Consider the following 13144-nt stretch of genomic DNA (forward strand, 5'->3'; position numbering starts at 1 on the left):
GTTTAAACTGACTAGAACAAAGAGACCAGGTGGCACCCTGTGGCAGCCAGCATTTGTGGAAAATAGGGGTATCTGATTACTTACAGGTGGATAATGAGAAAGGAGTCCAGTGTTAACCTTCACGTGCCCAGAACTTCTAATTCCAGCCACAAACTTGGCTTCCTGTCCATCATGAGAAAACCACCGAACAACTACACTGAGGCCTAGGAACTGTGGGTGATGAAGACAACCAGGTAAGGCCGTATTCATCAAGATGTGAAATACAAATGTGGATTTTAGTGCTCCATCAGTTTATAAAAATTTGGAAAGACAGGGGAAGATGTCCACAGTGCATACGTAGGAAAATCTTTTCTACACTAGACCTTTTCTGGCCCTACAAATGGATTCAATAGAAAAAAGAAAGGCTTAAAGTCTAATCCTTTTCCAATTAAGCCTGGAAACACTCAAAGAGGGATTTCCAATTGTGCATTTAAACTCTCTAAGATTGCTTTCATTAAAAGTTCATATTTATGGGTCAAAATGTGAAGAGGATGAGGCTGAAAGCAGATTTGCTGCCTTTTTCAGGGAAAGAATAGCCAACTGCTCCAAATGGAAGAAAGACATAAATTGGGGCATCGGGCTAATTGGAAAAATAGAAAACAAAATAACCTATTGCAATGTAGCCATTGGATTGAAGGCTATAATTATATCACAGTGTGTATTACCAACACTCTGTCTAGAGTTGCCTAAGAAGGGTGGTTTGATCTGCAAGGAAGCCCTGGGACTTTGCAGCAAGGTGTCCGCCTGATGTGGCGGAGAGGGAGACCCTGAGTCAGCAAGCCCTGTCCGCTCTGTGCGGAGGTCTGTGGCGCAGCCGGAGCTCGGATCCCTGAGAAATACAGACCCCACACCAAGGTGTTTGATGGCTGTCAGTTGAAAAAGCTGTTTCTTCATTTATACTTTCTCCTGTGGAAATTTGCATAGACATAGTTATTATTTCAAAAGTGAGTCTTGAATACACATGTGTTTGTAAGACAGGGTTAAGTCTTATCTACAGTTTAAGTATTTTAGAAAGGGTCTTTCTTTTCGTTTTTCTTTTATGTATTGAATTTTTGGTCACTAATCCCCCAAAGGAATCTCACCTAAATACTTTGTTTAAATTTCATATGGAAATAGGTCTTGACCCCTTAACTATTTGAAAATTGATAACATTATGTCATAGCAAAAACCAAACAAACAAAAAACAAGATAACACCAAGTAGTTCCATAAAAAGACCTTTCTTTTTAACCAGTGACCTGAGTTAATTGGCTATAAGCCCCATAATTAGCATTAATTCATTGAAATTTAACAGTTTTAACTTTTCGAACTGGTGGGGAAAATGCACGATATGTAAGGGAAAGGAGTAACAATTTCTTTCTTTTCAGTGAGCTGGAAATTCTGGGAGTGTGTGAGACTGATAAGTGAGGTGAAGACATGACCTTCTGGTCACTTAATCATTAGATTACAACCAGTGCATTTTCTCCTGGTCTGTAGCTAGGGCTAAAAACTACAAGTTACAGTGGATGCCTATTCCGAGGAGGGAGTTTCCGATGAGTCTAAAGTACAACCCTGTCTGCAGTGTGCTGGTTTAGAATGTGCCTTGGTAATGCGATGTTTTCCGCTGTGGCAGCGAAATTTCTTTGTCTCCGCTGCTCCCCGGATTTGCATTAGAACGATACTTCTAAAATTCATCAGACCAGTAATAACACACTGGCATTTAACCTGATATTCAGACGACACAATGTACGCTCATCGGCCTGCTCTATTTGGAGTTACACACTAATAAAAGGCCTTTTCATTCAGTCCTCTGCCTGTTCAGCTGAAAAAAACTGTTGATATTTCTCTCTTAGTCACACATCTCTTAACTACACATTCCTTAGCCTATAATAATTAATGTTTCTGGCCAAAATGCTGGTTTAATGGTTTTTGGAATTCATACTCACAGGCTTGTCAAGTCGGATTAGGAAACGAGGCCCAATACATACTGAAGAAGGACCAAACAGCCTCCTAGCACAGGGCCTGGCGAATAGAGTCTCGCCAATGTTTACTGAATGCATGACTGGATGAATAAATGAAAGCCCCAGCTTGGCATGATCTCCCAATGCACAACAGAATGGGAACAACTCAGCACTGAAACCACAAAAGCACACAATTTACTTTTATAGATTCTATTTTGTCTTAAAAAAAAAACACTTTGCTGAAATTTGAACTTCCACCTAAAATTAGAAGTGTTGCAACTGTGAAGGCTGTTTGGCCACATTTCTCCTGGTCTGAGCTTATTGACTTTTACTAGTTGTACTTTTATTGGAATAGACCTTATTAAGGGAAGAATTTTCTTTGCACCTGTAAGCCCACATTTGAGGGTTTATCTGCCCTTTTAGGGGCTGGGGGGAGGGCAGACGCTCAACAAGGTTCTCATCCTGGATGTTCTGAGACATAGCCAAGCTGTCTTCACTAATTATGGACGTTTGAAAAGGTTAAGGAACTCAGCTGTGTACTTTTTCCATTCGAGCATTGTTGGAATGGAAGGAAAAATAACTGAAATACTTATGACATATTCCCCCATCATTTCCTTTCCCAATTTAGTCAGCTACTCTTTCTCCAGTCATTGCCTCAAGAAGAAATATAGCAAGAGTAAGCAGAGAAAGCAACACCTTTTTTCAGTGCTTGAATTTTAAAGGGGTACAGAAAATTATGTGTGGGAGTATAGCCAAGGAAGATCAAGGGCTTCCCAGGCTGCAAAAGAAAGCAGTTTTCAGGGGAAATAACAGATATGTGGGAAATTATTTTGGTGGATCTCAGAGAAAAGAAGCTCCACACCAGCCCCTGGGCTCAGCCTGGACTTGGGAGCAACGGAGGGGCATGACACTGTGCAAAAGCCCAACTAGGTTTGTGAGGTTCCAAAAAAGAAATCAGAGCCTTATGTCTCAGGTGGAGCCTCAGAAACTAGGAAAACCCCAGAGAAGAAACAACTTTGGAGAGTCTAATAAATGACCCACTGCGGTAGGAGCAGCATTATGAGGTCCAAGAGCCCAAGACTGATCTGCAATTAGATTAGACTGAGGCAACTTGAAGAAGGGGAAAGAGAGAACAGGAAGGTAAGTGGGCCATATGGAATGATGGATGTCTCAGCAGATGGTAGGTGTGGGAAAAAAAGACATTGAGGGTTAGATAGGCTTCCCATATCCCCCCAACTTCATCACTTGGATCTCTAGACACCTCTACAGTATAGATACAATTACACATAGAAGTTAAGAAGGATCTTAGAGTTGACTGAGCTTTGTTCTACACCCTAATAGAAAATGGGAGGTAAAAAAGAGATGTTCAGTTGCAGACAAGCAAAGCTGTTTCTTGTACACTTGCATTTGTAGACTAAGATTTAGACCCACTACATTTAAGAAAATAGCAATGGTTATTAAATAGCAATTTATTGAAGACTCATTATGTAGTGTACCCAACATCATTTTAAGTGCTTTGTGTGTATTAATTCATTTAGAAAAGTGTCTATGTTTATGAACTTTGATTTGACTTTTCCAGTACCCTTATATAGGAACATTAGAAGTACTATAGTATATTTTTGACAAGAATAATTTTTGTTTTATTATTCAGAGCCTACTCTTTAAAAACAAACCCTTTTGCTATGGATAAATGCTACCATACAGAAAAGTAGAGAGGATAGTGTAAAGGATCCCCAAGTATCCTTTGGCCAAGTATCAAACCCTTGACCTTAATAGTTATTAACCACGGACAACCAATCACATTGCATATTTTGAACCACATCCTAGACATTGTATCATTTTATTTATATAGTCAGTGTGCATCTCTGAAAAATAACGCTGCATTTCATCAAATAACCCTGATTGTCTCATAGACTTTTTTGAACATTTGTTTACTTAAACCAAGATCCAGACAAGATTCACACATTGTGTTTGGTTCATATGTCTGTTACATCTCTTTTATTGTTTAGGTTTTCCTTTCTTCTGTTTATTTTTTCCTTGTATTTTATTTGTTGGAAAATCCACATCCCATCTGTCCTGTAGATTTTTCTGCATCCTGGGTTTTCCAGACTCCATCTGATCATTCAGCATGTTACCCTGACAACTGTTGGTTGCTGTAATTATTGCTAATCTTTAGTCTCATTTTTTGTCTGTCGACTCCATCCTTCCATCCATACACACCCACCACATATTAGAGGCCTGACTAAAAAACAAAACCACTCCATAACAAAGTTTGATGGTAGGGCAAAGTCATCTTTATTTTCAATGATTCTAAAGCTTTCACCTGTGAAATTGAAATCTCACTTGTTCTACTGAATAGGGATTGCCCCCTGCATCACCACACTGCAGTCTAAGCAGACATCTAGCTACAGAAGACTCACCACTCGCCTCAAAAATCTGTATTTAAACAAAGGTAAACATTACCACACTTAAAACATTCATCTGTCTTGGCTTTTGTGTACTGCTCCTGTGTTTCTAATTTCTTTTTGTTTACCAGACAATGCCTAGTGCCCTGGGATCTTCGATATGCTAATCTGCTCCCCAGCCACTGTGGAATTGAGGTCAAGCCTCAGGGAACAGGCTTTTATCTGATTGGGCGCATTGAATGGCTGATTTATTTCCATTCAGGCCGCTGTGGAGAAGATGACAGTGGACTCTCCCCTGGGAGAAGGTGGGCCTGATACTAGACAGCATTCGATATACTCACAGCTGAGAACTCCTGAAAACAAAGAGTGAAGGGAGAGGGGTGTGTTGTGTCTGTTCAGAGCAGGTAGTTGCAGTCTAACAATCAGGTAAGCCACCCACAGCTCGCATATTGTGTGTGAATGCTGACTGTTTTAATTACTGTTTCAGATTTGGCCTTCTGGGTGATGGTAGCATTGATTTATATCCACTCATTTGGTCCCAACATTGTGTCATCTCTAATGCTCTTTAATGTCTCTCCAAACTCTGTTGTGTAAGACGTGTATATGCTGGTCATCTAAATGCATCCTTAAACTGGCTTTATTATAAATAATTTCCAGTTGCATCTAGCTTCAAATCTATTTTATATTTTGGGAGAGTACAGTTATTTTTATTGCTTCTGAGTTCCAATTATGACAAAGGAATTTGCAAGCAGAAAAAAGCTTGAAGAAATGAAAACCTAGAACCATACTACTAATGGAGCAAGCACGTTTGGTGTTTGAATGTCAGTTTCTGAAGGAAAAATTTGATGTCCTCAGAAGTACAAAATGGGGAACATTGCTAGATCTACTAGCCAGAAAGGTACTTCAGAAAGATTGTCAGTCTAAAGCCTTTGTGAAAAATGAGATTTGCTCTACAATTAAAAGTACCCATGCCTTTAAAAGGAATGAAAAGTATAAAGGACACATGGACAAAAACTAACAGGGGTGGAAATGGGAGGAGGGTGGGGAGCTGGGATGGGGGGATGGGCTGGGGTGGGAGTAAAAGACAGAAAACTGTACTTGAACAATAATTAAATTTAAAAAAAAGAAATGAAAAGTAGCTTCTTGGAAAAAAGGGCATACTAATACTTAATTTTATAGCCTTGGCAATTTACAAAATGCTCCATCATTTTAATTTAAGACATCCTTGTGGAGTGTGACATTATGCACATTTTTAAGAGCAATATATGAAATAAAGGGAGATTAAGTGACTTGCCAAAAATCACATACTCAATAAATAATAGATTCGAGAGGTCTTTGGATGCCATCTGCCGGCCCCCCACCAGCTCACATTACAGAGGCTACTACACATTTCGGAGTACCGGCTTCCCCACGCCCTTCCCTCTGCTGCCCAGGTGAGCTCTGAGCTGCCTTGTCTGGTTCCTGTAAGCACAAGAGGAAATGGCTGCTCTTTCCCCTCCCTTCCCTTTGGTGCCCTGCTTGATATCTATGTGCTAACTAACTTGGAGGGTATCCTTGGAGATGAGCTTCGTTTTCTTAATTGTTGAGATTTCTGCTACGACTTCAATGTTCTGTTTTTTGACTACTACGAAAGTTGGTTTAACAAAAGTGTTCAATGTAAAAATGTACACGACTTGATTTTTATACTGTCCTACAACAGGCAATGTGGAGAGAGGACGTGTGGAAGCAGCTGGCTTCCCTGGTGAACACAGCCATCCTTCATTCATTCCAAGGCTTCTAATGTGACGATACTATTTTCTTGTATTACCATCATTACAATATTGTTCTGTTGCTCACTAGTTGCCATCGCCTCACTACAATATTCCTTGGACGTGTCTGCCACCATGAAACTTCTTGTCCATAATTTTTTTTTTTTTTTGACTCGGGAGGGTGAGCAGGTGAGCTTTGCTCATGGTGCCTTTCGGTGAGCTCAAAGATACCAAATAGTATTTGTGGTCTCCCTCACATTCCTGTGGGAGACCCCCAAATGTTCTATATTTTTTTAAATTAAAACTTCAAAGCATAATGAACACAATAGCTACCATTTCTTGAGCACCATTTGGCATTAAGTCCTATACTGAAATCTTTTACGTGTATCGTGGTTACCTCAACGCGGCCTATAACCCTAACTGAACTGTATGGTAAGTCTCCTGAGCCACAGAGCTGTGGCGGAGCAGCTCTCCCCAAGTCTATGAACTCCCATCACCTCTCACCGGAATTATTACAACGGCCTCTTAATTGGTCTTCTTGCTTTCACTTTGGCATCACCACTTCCATTTTCCACATTACACTCAGAGCAATCTTGATAAAACTGACAGCAGCAGAGGTCCCTCCCCTGATGGCTTCCCATCCCACTTAGTGAACCGAAGCTCCAACTCCCCACCATTCTCTCCTTTACACTCTCTGGGAGTCAGAATAATGCCCCCTCCCCACACAAGATATCTTGTGTTCTAATCCTGGAAACCTGTAAAACTGTCACCTTATGTGGCAAAAGGGAGTTTACATATTTAATTAAATTAAGGAATTTGAGTCGGGGAATGGCTTTTGGAATGATTATCCTGGATTATCTGAGTGGGTCCAATGTAATTACAAGGGTCCTGTAAGGAAAAGAAGGAGGCAATGGGGAGGGGGACAGGGAGTGGTCATAGAAAGATTTGAAGACTTTAGCCAGCTGGCTTTGGAGATGGAGGAAGGGGGGCCGTAAGCCAAGGCATGCAGACAGCCTCTAGAAGCTAGAAAAGGCAAGGAAACTAATTCTCACTGAAGCCTACACGGGGCATATGGCCCTGCTGACACCTTGATTTCAGCCCAGTAAAACCCACATTGGATTTCTGATGTATAGAACTGTAAGATAATAAATGTGTGTGTTTAAGTCACTAAGTTCTGGTAATTTGTTACAGCAGCAACAGGAAACTAATACACATGCGTATTCTCTTACTAATGTTCCGAGCTTCCAACACAACAAACTTGTTCTGGCTTCATGGCCTTTGTACCTGTCCCCTCTGCTTAGAGTGTGCTCTGCCCTCAAATCGTCGAATGNAAAGATTTGAAGACTTTAGCCAGCTGGCTTTGGAGATGGAGGAAGGGGGGCCGTAAGCCAAGGCATGCAGACAGCCTCTAGAAGCTAGAAAAGGCAAGGAAACTAATTCTCACTGAAGCCTACATGGGGCATATGGCCCTGCTGACACCTTGATTTCAGCCCAGTAAAACCCACATGGGATTTCTGATGTATAGAACTGTAAGATAATAAATGTGTGTGTTTAAGTCACTAAGTTCTGGTAATTTGTTACAGCAGCAACAGGAAACTAATACACATGGGTATTCTCTTACTAATGTTCCGAGCTTCCAACACAACAAACTTGTTCTGGCTTCATGGCCTTTGTACCTGTCCCCTCTGCTTAGAGTGTGCTCTGCCCTCAAATCGTCGAATGCCCCCCCCCCCCGCCACCCCGCCAAGGCATCCCACTGGCCCATCACCCTCTGTCGCATACTTTATATTGTTTTCTTTGTGTTAGTAAGACCATGTTAAGTTACCTTATTGATTAATTTGTTTTCCTTTTGTCTCATCCAGCAATAAGTGTAAGCTCCATGAGAGAAGGGCCTTACCTGGTTTTTTTGGTTGCTATATCCATGATGTCTAGGACATTGTCACACAGCGTCCCTCTGTCTCACTGTAGACAGATGGAAGTGACTTGGGGGGAAGTTTAGGAGTGGAAGTGGCAAACATATACACAAGCTCAGGTCAGTTTACTCCTAAACGTTTATGAAATGGGCCTCTTGCTCAGCCCTCCTCCCGCACTCTGTAGATGGTTTCTTGTGGACCTGTGCCAGATTTGGAAATTGGGGAGGAATGGAATATATTCAGAGGAGTAATTTCACCATGCCTTTCTCCTCATTGTTGGCCTTTTGTTAGTCACCATGGAAGACCTCCAGGAACAGAGGAGAACGGGCCCATTTTAGAGGTCCTTGTTGGCGATAACACTCTGAGACCTTTATGGTATCTAGGGTCTCTTTATTGGACATACAGTAAACTCAGTATTTATTCTCCATATTTGTAATTAAAAAACTTGAATATCCATTTAGCTTCATTCTAAGAAGCCAAATGAAAAAAGAAAACTCAAGCGATTTCTTATAAGTTCATCATCTGCCCTTTATCCCCACCTCATATGAACATTGGCTGTAACATTAATACCACACATCTAGATAGGGTAACATGGTTCTCCTAGAACGTGTGTTCAGGGATTTGTGTGGAAAACATGGAAGTAGTCACTTAATAGACATCATTAAAATCATTCTAGAGTACCTCAAAGAGCTGGAAAATGTCAACAAGGGGCAGTGCTGGACAGCTCTGAGGGCCTGGGCAGGGGTCTGCCATGGCCTATCCTGATCCCAGCCCCTCAGTGGTTGGTCTCAGTGAGAGTCCGGGGAGGTGGAGGAGAGGGGGGCGAACGGCACCAGGCATGCCAGGCACGCAGCAATCCAACTGTGTTAGCTTCACCAGGAGAAGGACTACTGCCACTTTTCTCAGTCCCTCTACTCAAAATCTCATGAGTGAATCTCATTGGGTTCTATGTCTGTTCCTGAATCAATTTCTGTGACCAGAGGGATGCAGTACTCTGCTTGGTCAAGACTGGATCTCATGGCCACCTCCAAGTTTAGGGTCAGGATTAACTCCATTTAGCAGCTTCAAGGATAGCTAGGGAGAAGTGCTTTGCTAAGGAAACTGGGATGTTTTTACCAGAAGGACAAATAGATGCTGCGCAGGCAAAAGCAAGATATGTCTTCTACCTTCTTTAATTGCTAAAGGAGGAATTTCAAGCACCAAGAATCTTGGACAAGGGAAATAGTTCTGAGGTGCTTTTTTTGGGTCCTCAGATATACCATGTTACCACCAGCCTACTTAAAAAGCATTAAAGAGCCATCTGGCCTGGGTTTGAATATTCTGTCCATATGCTTAAAGTTCTAGCTTGAATCCCTTGGCTTGTAAAATCAGGTAGCAGCATTTAAATGTGCCGAATTCTGAAAATGTTGAGATTATAAATAGTTCACCATATTTTGTAAGTGCAAACAGCAGTTCTAAGAACTGTAGCATCTCAAACACTCCAGCAGGATGTGTGGGTTTCTCTGTTTCAGTGTGTGTGTTAGTTTTGTTAGGTTTTGTATAGTTGAAAATAGGATATTTTATTATCAACATTATTCTTACACTAGACAAATGATAGAACCAAACTTTCTGTACAGATAAAAATTTCGAAATGCTTATTTCTGTTTCTCAGGTCTATGTTTGTTGGAATACTTTAGAATGTCTTTGTGTTTTTTATTTCCTATACTAGATTGGCAGAAAGTATGTTAAATTTAAAGTAGGCTAAAGCTGTATTTCTTATGAAAAGAAAAAGTAAAGGGTATTAATTGCGTTGCTCTGATTTGAATGTTTTGTGTTGTCGATTTGCAACATTTAAATTATACTTCTTTTATCTTTTCTGAAGTTGTACTTTATAGCGCTTTGCCTAATATTATTTTAAAAATATTTTATGTATTATTTTATTCATACAGTTTATATTTTATATTTTATAGATGACTGGACTAGGCATCGAAATTTATTTCACTGACTCCACTTCGGCGTTGGAATAAATTCTAATCCAAGTAAGTACATTAGAGTCATGCCTTCCAAGATTTGTCTGGTGCCTACTTTTCCAGGTGTCTATTCCACCGTAGGAACGAATAAATTCTATTAGTCTCTGCTATTTTCATTTATTCTGCATCCCTTTTTCTTCAGTAACAGCTCTGGCGTCCTAACTGCTCCTCCTTTTTTCCATGTGATGCTGCTGGGACTGCTAATTGCAGCAGCGTTGCCTTTGGCAGAGGATTTTAGTGGGTGATCCAGGCACTGGGAGTTGATCACTGGTGATAAAGAGGTTGAGGAACGAAGAAGGCATGAGACTGGGTGGACCTTTCATGTAGGTATTGGAATCGACAAGTATGATGGCAGGAGGCTGGAGGAGAGAAAGGTAGTAAACCTGATGCTGAAATCTTGGAGAATGTGGGGCAGTGACCAGGAGGACGGAGAGAGCCATGGCAAGGAGGGATGGAGGGAGGGCCAGGCTGATGGCAGGAGCTTCAAAGCAGCTGTTGGGGAGAGCAAGAAAGGGAGCATGGTTTGGATGTGGTGTGAGGAGCGGGAAGAACACTGGTACCACCTTCCAGCCTGGGGGCATGGTACTTGAGAGAAGACTGGCCGCCACTGATGAGGGCTGCAGGTGCTTGGGTGTCCTGGGGGAAAGCCAAGTCTCCCTTCGAACTGGCAGGGGAAGGGAGTGTTGAGAGACGAGTGTGGATGGAGGGGATTCTTGTGATGACAGGGCAGTACAGGAATAAGGATTTGAGCAACGAAACTGACCTGGGAAGCTCGGACATCTGGAGGTCCCTGAAATAAACATCTCAGACAGGACGGGGTGCCCTGGTGGCAGCTTAAAGAGAGAAGACAATTCTAATTATTCTTGGAACTTGGCTCAGGCAATTCTTTGGTGAGGTGAGAACAGGCACTAAATTTATCTGAATTCGTTGATCCAATAATCCTGTCCATTCTTCTTCTGTAGTAACTCCAATTGGCCCCCTTTTCAATCCCCCCTGGTTCTGTCTGTGTTGACTTAGGTACTAATTAGTTCTTTCCTGGATTATTATGATTGCTTGCTAACTCGTCTCCCTCATTGGCTTTGCCTCTCCATTCTCCACATTTCTGCGATAGCGCTCTTTCTAAATCATTCACTTAACCAGGCACCTCCCCTGCTCCAAGTGCACTGATGGCTGTCCCAGTGCTACAAGGTAAGATCCAAACTCCTGTCACAGGAAGGCCCCTCAAGGACTGACCCTTGTTCTGCCCTGTCGTCCCATGGGCCCCAACTGCCCCATACACTCAGGCTGTTCCCTTTGTCCACAGTGCTTGGTCCGGCTTTTCACTTGATTATATTGTATTCATTCTTTGAAGTTAGGATTCAAATGTTTGATAGAATGTATAAGAAACTGGCAGAGCTTATTGTCCCACAGAAGGGAAACGGGGCGGCCTGGGAGAGCAGTGGGAGGCGGGGGTCGGAAAGAAGCTTCCACTGCAGGCCCCTGTGCTCATTTTGAATTTTATATTTATTATACGAACATATTGCCTCATCTTTAAAAGCCATGGAAACTTTTTAAAAATCCATGAAAGCATCAAACGGACAAAAATAAGCACTTCAGTGTTTCCTTCTTTGTGAAGTTTCCCTTAACTTGATACTTCCCTCCATTGAGCCCCCACTGTGCCCACTACATTTCTCTAGATAACATGTATCGCTCTGCGTTGTAGTTGTCGGTAAACGAGTTAACAGTCTTACTGTCTTCGTGGCCTGGAGGTTCCTGGAGGAGAGGGACTTGGTCTCACTCACCTTGGAACCCCCAGCACCCTGCACAGCACTGGTACATAGCAGACGCCCAGTAAAGGGGTGTAGGATTAATGAGTGAACAGAACTTCTGCACAGAAGGCACGCAAAGACATGGGAGTAATCCCACTTGTTTTACAGATGGAGGAAATTAAGCCCCAAGAAGTTGTTCATTAAGGATTAGTAGCAGAACAAAGACTTTCAACCTAAGGTAATGGGCTTAATATGGATTATACCTATTTATTTTGACTTAAATCCCCAGATTTTCAGGAAATTTATGATTTCCTACCAGTTTCACCCCACGAAGGACACTTTTACACATATCGGATCATGGGTCCTAAATTTGGGTTTGGAAAGTATACATCCTAAGTAGCTCATAGATCAGGTTTATAGTGACAGAGAAATCGCAGGAACATCTTGTGGCATGTTTATCTCAAAAGCTGTGTTTTGTGGTATTGTTTTCCTGAAACACACACACAGTATGGAACATGTAGCTGCCTACCAGTGTCTTTGGGGATAAGAGAATGGCATTGGGAAGTGTGATATATTCAGTTCTCAGGTGTTAACATTCGCTGAATATCCCGGGCATGTGGAGCAGGATCAAGGGCATTTTGTTTTGCATGTCAGCCTTGTTCTCCCATGGGAGATGGTGGTGTGGATGAGCACCTATACTGTGTTTTAAGTGCCCAGAGGAGATCAGCGGTCAAGGTCGGCGGCCTTCAAACTTCTGCTCACTTGCCTCCCTGAAAGAATCTTGAAATACTTACAGTTCTCCCACATTTGTATGTTGCCACCTATCATTTTTCATCATAAGTTTGTAAAGGGAGTCATTTCCAAGGTATTGCAATTCATATTTTTAAAAAGATGTTAGCTCACTCTTTTAGTTTTCCCCAAAGAATCTACATCCCACATAATTTGTTACCCACGTTACTCATTTTAAATATAGATGACCTAGCTCTTTAACAGAAAATTTACATTGTTCTTTCTTCTTCTTGAACTCATATTTTCATTCTATTTCCCCTCAGAAGGTTATCTGATTGTGTATTGTCATGCTTGAAAAGTATTTATCGATCATTTAATCATTCTTTACGACAGACATTATAACTACAAATTTACATAATTTTACTTTCCTGTGACTATGAGGATCTAAGTGTTAAAAATGTCTCTGGTTGAAGTTGCTCCTACAATTGTTAGTGATACACAATTGATCAAACAATAGCTGTATTGCAAATTGGTAACTGTATTTTTAAACATAAAATAAGATTTTATTGAAAACACATCTGTTAATGAAATGGGACGTCCTCTTTCCCAGTGGAT

General features: G+C 41.5%; 1 pseudogene; it reads right to left on the reverse strand.

Annotated features, from left to right (window-relative positions):
* Positions 1-6144: 6144 nt before the first annotated feature.
* On the reverse strand, positions 6145-6283 carry LOC118997326 (small nuclear ribonucleoprotein G-like; annotated as a pseudogene).
* Between the last annotated feature and the right edge of the window lie 6861 nt (positions 6284-13144).

Source organism: Sturnira hondurensis, unplaced genomic scaffold (genome assembly GCF_014824575.4).
Source record: "Sturnira hondurensis isolate 20B ecotype Veracruz unplaced genomic scaffold, ASM1482457v3 Scaffold0013063, whole genome shotgun sequence".
NCBI classification, from domain to species: domain Eukaryota; kingdom Metazoa; phylum Chordata; class Mammalia; order Chiroptera; family Phyllostomidae; genus Sturnira; species Sturnira hondurensis.